This window comes from Benincasa hispida, chromosome 4 (genome assembly GCF_027475165.1).
Source record: "Benincasa hispida cultivar pf3 chromosome 4, pf3_genome.v1.1, whole genome shotgun sequence".
Lineage (NCBI taxonomy): Eukaryota > Viridiplantae > Streptophyta > Magnoliopsida > Cucurbitales > Cucurbitaceae > Benincasa > Benincasa hispida.
In genome coordinates this window covers 44741791-44750979 of record NC_143481.1, presented here as the reverse complement: position 1 = coordinate 44750979, position 9189 = coordinate 44741791, and positions in this window count along the sequence as shown.

Genomic DNA, 9189 nt, shown 5'->3' with positions numbered 1-9189 from the left:
TCTTTAGCTTCCGCTTTATGCGTCTTTACACTATCATTGGGAACATAACGCCTAATTCTGGCCGCAAAACTAACTTCCTCCAAAGTCTCATCTGCAATTCCTTTTAGAGATCGATTGTAGCGTCGAGGATTTGGACTTCCTCTTGTGCCTTCTTAAGCCCTTGTTTGAATTTCTCCATTTTTTTCAGCAAACTTTTTAGCCACTTCCCCAAAAAACGACGTGAGGAGAATAATCTCTTCGACCTTATCATCTTTCCGGGTGCACTTTGTTTTCTTCTGAAGTGGCACCACCCTTCCTCTTTTTCAACAAACAAAAAAATGTTGACCTCAGAATTAGTTGCCGCCTCCCCAACTTTCTCTTCAGCGATTCTCTTCTTCAGCAACTTAGCTACTGAGCTTTCACCTTTTGGCTCGGTGTTATTCTTTTCCTCCTCTACTTTCTTCTTTTCGAAGCCGACAAATAACCTTTTCGAGGGCCCATCATTAGAGCTGAGTGGACTTGGACGATTGGCTGCGAGCTCTTCAGGGCTACATATTGCAGGGAGTAACCCATGCGGCAAGACTTCCACTCTTCTTTTCTCAGCATTCTTCTTCCCAACCTCTTCTCTTTGTGTCTGGTTCACCTCCTCTTCTTCATCGCCTCTCTTATTTCTCTCAATACTTCGGAATGTCTCCAAAGACATGTTTTTCATCCCGCCACCTTGCTTCGATTATTGATGCATTGATTTATCATACGATGAAAGGATGTGTGGATGTGATGATCATGCAAGTTTTCCTAACAAAGCCCAAGTATAAGCCTTCTTGGGGTCCTAGTAAGTCCAAGGTCAAACGCAGGGATTATTAAATAGATATGCGACGGACTCCCTGATCCTATTGCGATGGTGATTAAGAAGTAGATGGTAAATTAATATAGATTTTCTAAAGCGATGGAATTGAATGCGCAACGATGAAAGGGTGGTGTTATAACAAGTATGTGATGAAGGGATTGAGAAGAGATTTAGTTAGCATTTCTTAAGATTTTGTACAAGTCATGCGATCATGCAATACACAAATATTAAGCACTACATTTCTCAATGCATAATGCCACATTTCCTATTTCTAGGATGCATGCAATGTGTATGAAATGTAGCAGATTGAATTTATTTCTAAGTCTCTACTCTTGCTTATGCGATCTAATCTGACTCTCTCAAGTCTAAATTCTATCTTCAGACTACTCTTACAAGTACTCCAAATGATGAATGAAGCATACTAAGATAAGATGATCGCATAAAGTGCATAAATTAAGTCATGTCAACTAAGGACTTCTCAACCCATTCACAGATTTTGTTACTCATGCATGGTGTGGAGAGACTGAACATAAATTGAAATAAAGTTTCCATTTTTGCAAATACGTGTTTGAGTACAAAACAATAAATGGTGTAAGAAGTATCAAACCATGTAAACAATGTCTTGCTTCCTCTAGCTTTTTACACTGCTCTTATCACTTCAACTCTTTCTCGAATTGTAGAATCTTGCTCTCGCAAGGGTTGGGTGTCTCTCCTTCGTGCTGTTTCTGGCAGTCTCTCGACCTCTCCGAAAATTAATTTCTTCTCAAGAATTCCCTTCCCTCGGCTTTGGCTCGCTTCCTCGCGCACATTTGGTAACATTGGGTATTTATATACTTCTAGGCGAAGTAGTTCTTCTCACTAATGATTGCATGGATGGGCAGTATTAATTTCCATACCCTGTTGTGCCGTCTGATAATCACCGGAAGTTCAATTTATTTGCAACAGTATGGTCTTCAACGACCGTCAATTGCATTTCCGATTTGACCATTATCAGCTTTACGTGCTATCATGTTTTCATTACATTAGGCTACCGCCTTTATGTAAAGTCATCATGCGATCATCTTTGAGGTACCCTTAGATCGCAAGCTCAAACGAGCCATCGCATTATGCCCTTGGATCGCAAACTCAAATGCACCATCGCATTGTACCTGCACAGAATAACGCAATTTAACTACTTTTATGCAATGAGCGTTAACGATCGCAATTTTCTTTTAGTTTGGCATATTCAATCATAGTATTACCTATTTTACCATCGCTTTCTCCCATTGTTTTAATAATTTGAGCTTTAATAACTTGTATTTCTACTAGTTATTACTTATTCCCACCATTTCATTAACAGCTAATGGAAGTGGTCGTTGGGCGATCCCCGAGTCAGGACCATCGAGGCGAACCCTCTCCTCGCCTTGCTTGGTAGTTGGAGATTTGGCTTTGCTTTTGCTCTTATGCGGTGAAGAGAAGCGTGAAAGGGCAGGTCTAAGCGGGTAAATATCTGCCAAGGGTTCAAGGTTCAAAGTTTGATTAGGGTTTCAGGCAGATGAAGGAGCAATTGGGAATTCGGAACAGCTTGGAAAGAGGAACTCTGATGTCTGGTTTTAATAGCAGAGTAAATTCGTCGAGTGCTTAGGGAGGCTCGAAAATGAGCGATCGAAGTCATAGGACGATTTTGGCACGGCTGAGGGATAGAAGGTGAAGGGTTTTTGGTTTTAGGGCCAATGTCGACTCTTGAGGGTGAAAAAGTGTTGTTCTTTTGATCGGCCATAGGTGTAGCATAAGGAATATGGGAGGAAAAAGGAGTTTTGAGTTCGGAATGATCGTTGGAAGGTTGAAAGATCACTAGAAAGTTGAGAGAATTTGGAAGCTTGAGGATTCGGGAAATCGGAAAGCGAAGGGGAAGAAGAAACACGTTAGGGTTTTAAAATGAGATATCATGCATATGGGACTGATGTCACAGTATAATCATTACGCATTAAATGCTTATTTGACACTGACGTGGCACACTTCCACTCCTAACGAATAGAAAACCCTTGGAATTCCTCTCCAGGCGATGATCTGAATTGGGTGGGAACAATACAATTATTCGCCGCCACAATGACTCATCGCCTCATCCACTTTCATTTTTCGCTTCACTTAAAAACACAACTTCACAAACTGCATTCCAAACAATCATATCTATTGCAGACAACAATTCACTAAATTTTGAATGAAAAATTAAAATAAAGTAGAGCAACTAAGCCAAAATATTAAGACAAAAATATTGGATGCGTCCCTGAAGTAGTGTGGTCGAGTCCATCGTAGGGACCATCCATGCGTTCACCATTACTCAAGGCCAGCCAGGTCTATAGAGGACTTGTCTCTATCGATGTCACCTCCATAGTATGCTTTAACGCGTTGGCCATTAACCTTGAATGTGTTTGTCCCATCGTCTCACGTCAATTCTACGGCACCATGTGGGAAAATTTCTTTGATGACAAATGGGTCAGACCATCTTGACTTTAATTTCTCTGGGAAAAGACGTAAACGAGAATTAAAAAGTAAAACCTCTTGTCCAACATAAAAGTCATGCCACACCTTCGTTTTCTCCTTGTAATCTTTTTCCGCACCCAGAGTGCCTTGTGCTCCAACTCTAAGGGTAAGTGGAATGCCTTGGCGAACACTAACACGTAAGGGGACATCCCAATGGGAGTTTTATACGCGATACGATAGTCACAGGGCCTCATCCAAGTGTTCTGCCCAGTCTTTCCTTGAAGTGCTCACTACTTTTTCAAAAATAGATTTGATATCTCTGTTGGATACTTCTGCCTAACCGTTTGTTTATGGGTGGTAGGCGGTGGCTACTCTGTGATTAACATTGAATTTGGTTAGTAGTTTAGAAATAATGTGATTTATGAAGTGCATACCTTCGTCGCTTATGAGAGCATAAGGCGTACCAAAGTGGATGAAGATATTCTTCTTCAAGAATTTACATACGGTTGCCACATCGTTCTTTGTACAGGCGATAGCTTCACCCCATTTTGATACATAGTCCATAGCCAGGAGGATGTACTGGTAGTCGCCTGATGATGGAAACGGTCTCATGAAGTCAATGCCTTATACATCGAATAATTCAACCTCCAAGATCGATGTGAGTGGCATCTCACTCTTCTGAGATATGTTTCCCTTCTTTGACAGCGGTCACAATTGACCACATAGGCGCGAGCATCCTTGAACAACGTGAATCAGTAATAACCACTTTGCAACACCTTTGTTGTTGTTCTTTGTCCTCCAAAGTGCCTGCCCTAAGTGGCCTCATGGCATTTTGACAGAATCTTTTGCACTTCAAATTCTGGAACGCATCTCCTCAAAATGTGATCAAGCCCTAACTTGTATAGGAAGGGCTTATCCCATTTGTAGAATTTACATTCATGGAATAGCTTTTTGTGCTGGTGGTGGTTAAAATCATCTGGCCACATCCTACAGACTAAGCAAATCACAATATTTGCGGACCATAACTCATTTTCTTCTACTCTCAACTCAGTAATTGTTCATCAAGAAAATAGTCCCTGATCTCTTGTTAGTTTGCTGAAAAGGTTCATTCTCGAGCCTTGAAAAATGTTCGGCAACCTGATTTTTTGTGCCCTTGCGATCTACAATCTCCAAGTCAAATTCTTAGAACAATAAAATCCATCTGATCGATCGCAGTTTAGCATCCTTTTTTGCCATTAGATACTTGATCGTCGAGTGATGAGTGTGAACGATCAATTTTGATCTAACAAGATACACACGGAACTTCTCTATAGTGAATAGTACTATAAAAACTCATTTTCTGTGGTTGTATAGTTATCTTATGTTTCGTTCAAAGTTTTGCTCGCGTAGTAAATTGAATGAATCATCTTTTCTTTCCTTTGACCTAGCATGGCGCCTACTGCCACATCGCTTGCATCGCACATTAATTCGAATGGACGCGACCAATCTTGTGTTATGAGAATAGGTGTTGAAGTCAAAGCTAACTTGAGAGTCTGAAATGTGTGGTTACATGAATTAGTAAAGTTGTAGGGTTAATTGAGTCCGAGTAAGTTACTAAAAGGCTTAGCAATCTAGGAAAAACCTTTGATAAAGCATTGATAGAAACCAGTGTGTCCCAGAAAGCTTCATAATGTCTTAATATCATAAGACAGTGGTAGTTTTGCCACTACATCAACCTTGGCACGGTCCACTTCCAAATCGTTCTAGGAGACCTTGTGCCCAAGCACAATTCCTTCTATCACCATAAAGTGACATTTTTCCCAGTTCAACATGAGGTTAGTCCCCTCGCATCTCTTTAATTTCCAAGTTGATTAAACACTCGTCAAAAGAATGCCTGAATACAGAGAATTTGTCCATAAGAATCTCAACAAATTGTTCAAGGAAGTTTGAAAAGATTGTTATCATACACCTCTAGAACGTATCAAGTGTGTTGCACAAGCTAAACAGCATGCGACAAAATGCAAACGTTCCATAAGGGCAAGTGAATGTGATCTTCTCCTAATCCTCAGGTGCTATCATGATCTGATTATGGCCTGAGTAACCATCCAAGAAGCAAACAAAATCGTTGTTTGTCAATCTGTCTAACATCTGATCTATGAAAGGTAAGGGGAAATGATCTTTCTTGGTGGCCGCATTGAGTTTTCGATAGTCCATGCATATTCGCGGCCCTGTCACTATTCTAGTAAGTATTAATTCATTTTCACTATTAGTGACAATCGCCATACCCCTTTACTTGAGCACACACTGAACTAGACCAACCCACTGGCTGTCTGAAATAGGATAAATGACTTCAACATCAAGCCACTTAATGATCTTCTTTCTCACAACTTCCTTCATCGCTGGGTTTAACCTGTGTTGACATTGGATTGTCCCTGTACGTCCCTCTTCCAATCTAATCTTATGCATATAATATGATGGACTTATGCCTCTGATGTCAGCTAAGGTCCATCCAATGGCCTTATTGTGGCGTTTGAGCATGTCCATTAAGGATTCTTCATCAGAGGCATTTAGTTGGAAAGAAATTATAACTAGAAATGTGTTATCTTCTCCCATGTATGTATATTTCAAATTTGCAGGCAAAGTTTTCTACAAAATAGGTGGTTCTTCAAGCGATGGTTTTGTCCTTTTTAGATCCCTATCGCTTAGGTCTAGGGATTCAATCTTCATTTTCATTTGCGTCATTGCATTGATGACTTCTTCTTCATATTCCTCTTGGAATTCTTCTTTGCATTCTTCCTCACAAAACAACTTAGTTTCAATTCTATCTTCTTCCAATTCCCACTCTAACACGTCAATAAGTTGACAACTTCCCATTTCATCAGAGTATTTCAATGCGTCGAATACATTGAACTTTACTTCTTGGTCGTTCATCCTCATAGTTAGTTGTCATTGATGAACATCTATAAGGGCTTTCCCTGTTGGTAGAAATGTCCTACCTAGAATGATAGGTACATCATTGTCCGCCTCTTAGTTTAAAATTATGAAATCGGCTGGGAAAATAAACTTATCCACTTTTACGAGAATATCCTCGATTTTCCCCTCTAGATATACAATGGATCTGTCAGTGATTTAGAGCATCACAGTGGTAGGTCTAGCTACCCTAATCCCCAATTTCTTGAAGATTGAGAGTGGCATCAGTTTGATACTGGCTCCTAGGTCACATAGAGCATGACCCAGATCAATTCTTCCTATATAACGAGGGATTGTGAAGCTTCTAGGATCCTTCATTTTCTTATGAATCTCTCTCTTGAGAAATGCACCAGTCTCTTGGGTTATAGTCCCCGTTGCGAATTCATTCAACCTTTTTTTCTTGGATAAAATGTCTTTCAGGAATTTGATATAAGAAGTCATCTGCTCTAATGCCTCAACTAGGGAGATACTCACGTGCAATTACTTAAGAACGTCAAGGAACTGGCGAAATTGATTATCGTCACTCTTCTTCTTTAAGCATTGCTGGAAGGGAGGTTGTGGACGCGTGTCAAAAGTTGAAGCCTTCGTAGAAGATTCTTTGTGATCAACATTTCGCGTTTCCTCCCCTTTCGCCGCCTCCTTAATTCATTTTGTTGTTGAGTTGCTTTCATTATGAGTTGAAGTGGTTGTTGGTTAATCATGGGTCTGTTGGTCAAGAATTATATTGCGTTGGCCAGGTCTTTCATTCAGAAATTTTCCACTCCGCAATGTCACAGTGATATGCGCCTAAAATGTGTGTCTTGAATGATTACAACAACATACTTACTTGAATATTTCTTTATGTGTGTCTAGCTAGCTATTCCCTGAGGCATGAATCTCTTGCAAACATGTTTGGAATCTCTCTATAGTTTTATTCTATCTTTTGCTCGGGACTAGCAAAGTTCTAAGATGGGGGTGGTGGCACACGCCTAAAATATGCATGTTTAGTCTTGTATTTAGAATGGTTTTTATTAGATATAATGTGTTTGCCAGTGGTTTTCAGGGAATTATCATATATTTAAGCGTTTGAAGTCAGAAGAACCAAACCGAGCCAAAATCGGGTCAAAACCATCAAGAAAATGTAAGAAAAGATAAGAAAAACCCAAAAAGAAGAGAAGCGATGCAGCGCTAGGCCAACGCTTGCCTTGCACAAAACTCGACAGTGATGCTGCATAAAAGCTCCACTGCGTTCTAAAGAGCGTGTCCCTACGCTTCGAAAAAATACATAGAGCATCGTGGTGCCTGCTTTCCAAAATTTAAAAATTGTTAAATAAGGCAAGTTCTTGTTGACCAAGTTTGTTTCTTCTATATATTTGAGGCCTCTTCAACACTCGAACCACAAAATTCAAGCTATAATTTAGATCTAAAAGAGTTAAAAAGTGTGGATAATTATTCTTAGAGGGAGCGAGTTCAAGACCAAAGAAAGCCAGAGCTTCTCTTCCTTTTTGCCTTGCCCCTTCTTTCCATGGTTCCTTCCTTCATTTGTCTGTGCTCCATCTCTACCAATGATGAAATCAAAATGAGGTTTGTCCCTCCTGCATCCGTTCAAGATCCCGAGATGTCGACCGAGTGGAGATTGACAAATTCCATCCAAAGGAGGAGTGTCACGATAGTGTCTTCTCTGGTTTTTACTCTTCTTTCACTTAATGCTATCAAATTTGTATGAAAGTATGTATTTGAAAACCATGAGTGACTAAATTTATTAGTTTTAGGGTGTTGGTGGATTTACTTATGCAATTACATTAACTTCAATTCTTTTCATGGATATTGTTTAACCTTATATCTTTCAATGACATTATGCTTAATGCTTATTGATAGGCCTTCAATATAGTTTAGGTTGAATGTTTAACTTGATCTACATCTTTGAATCATTATTGATCTCTCAAGCTAATAGTTAGATTGATAATGAAGGTTGTTAATTACAATATCTAATGTCATGAGCTTTAATTTGATTTCACAATGGTAGTTATCAATTAAGTTTGCATGATAATAGGTTGATTTTGAGAGAAGTAATTTTGAGCCTAGTTTCTAGACCTAAACATATTGTTAAATTAAACTCCATGAAGTAACTAAAAGAACCCTCATGAATTAAATAATGATATCAATACCCTAGAACGCCTTTAATTCTGAATTTAACCTTTGATTGTCGAGTTTGTTTTACTTTAACAATTGTTCAACATTTGATTTGATTTCCTTAGCTAAAGTCAATTTGATTCTAAAATAGATAAACAATATTCCGTTCATTTGATCCTATGAGGATGATACTCAATCTTTGACTGTTTTATACTATAATTTGATCGTGTGTTTGCACATAATTAAAATACAAGCATCAAGTTTTCTGTTCCGTTACCGGGGATCAAAGATAATGGTTGTTTTTGTTTAATATTTAAGAATTAAGGAGATTCTAGACTAAAGGTTGTTTGTGTACGAATCTTGTATGCTTTTTTGGTAGAGGTGGATAATGAACATATTCTGCACTAAATGTTGATGGCAGATTCAAAGACACCGATGCAAGGAGAAAAGAGATAACAAAGGGCGGCATTACAGTAGCAGTTGAAGAACCCATTTTTTCTCCAATCCCAAGCAAATGGGTTTTTCGTTCTGCTTCAAAACTTGGCAGCTTGCATTTATGAAGTTTTCATAAAGTTTTTCTGTGGTGGGTCTAAAAATCTATAGAAAATTCAAATCAGAACTGTTTGGGATGCAAAATCAACACTGGGGCCACCCCTTTAGCACCATCACACTCACATGAAGAGGGGAAGAATGATTGATAAATAGCTGGGGCCAGAAACCAGAGAAAACTCAGAATCATCATCTTTGATCTTAATTCAATCACCAAAAAAAACCACCAACTTAACAACTCAACACAATAGCATGGCTTGCATTGACCTCTACATTGTGATTAATTAAAA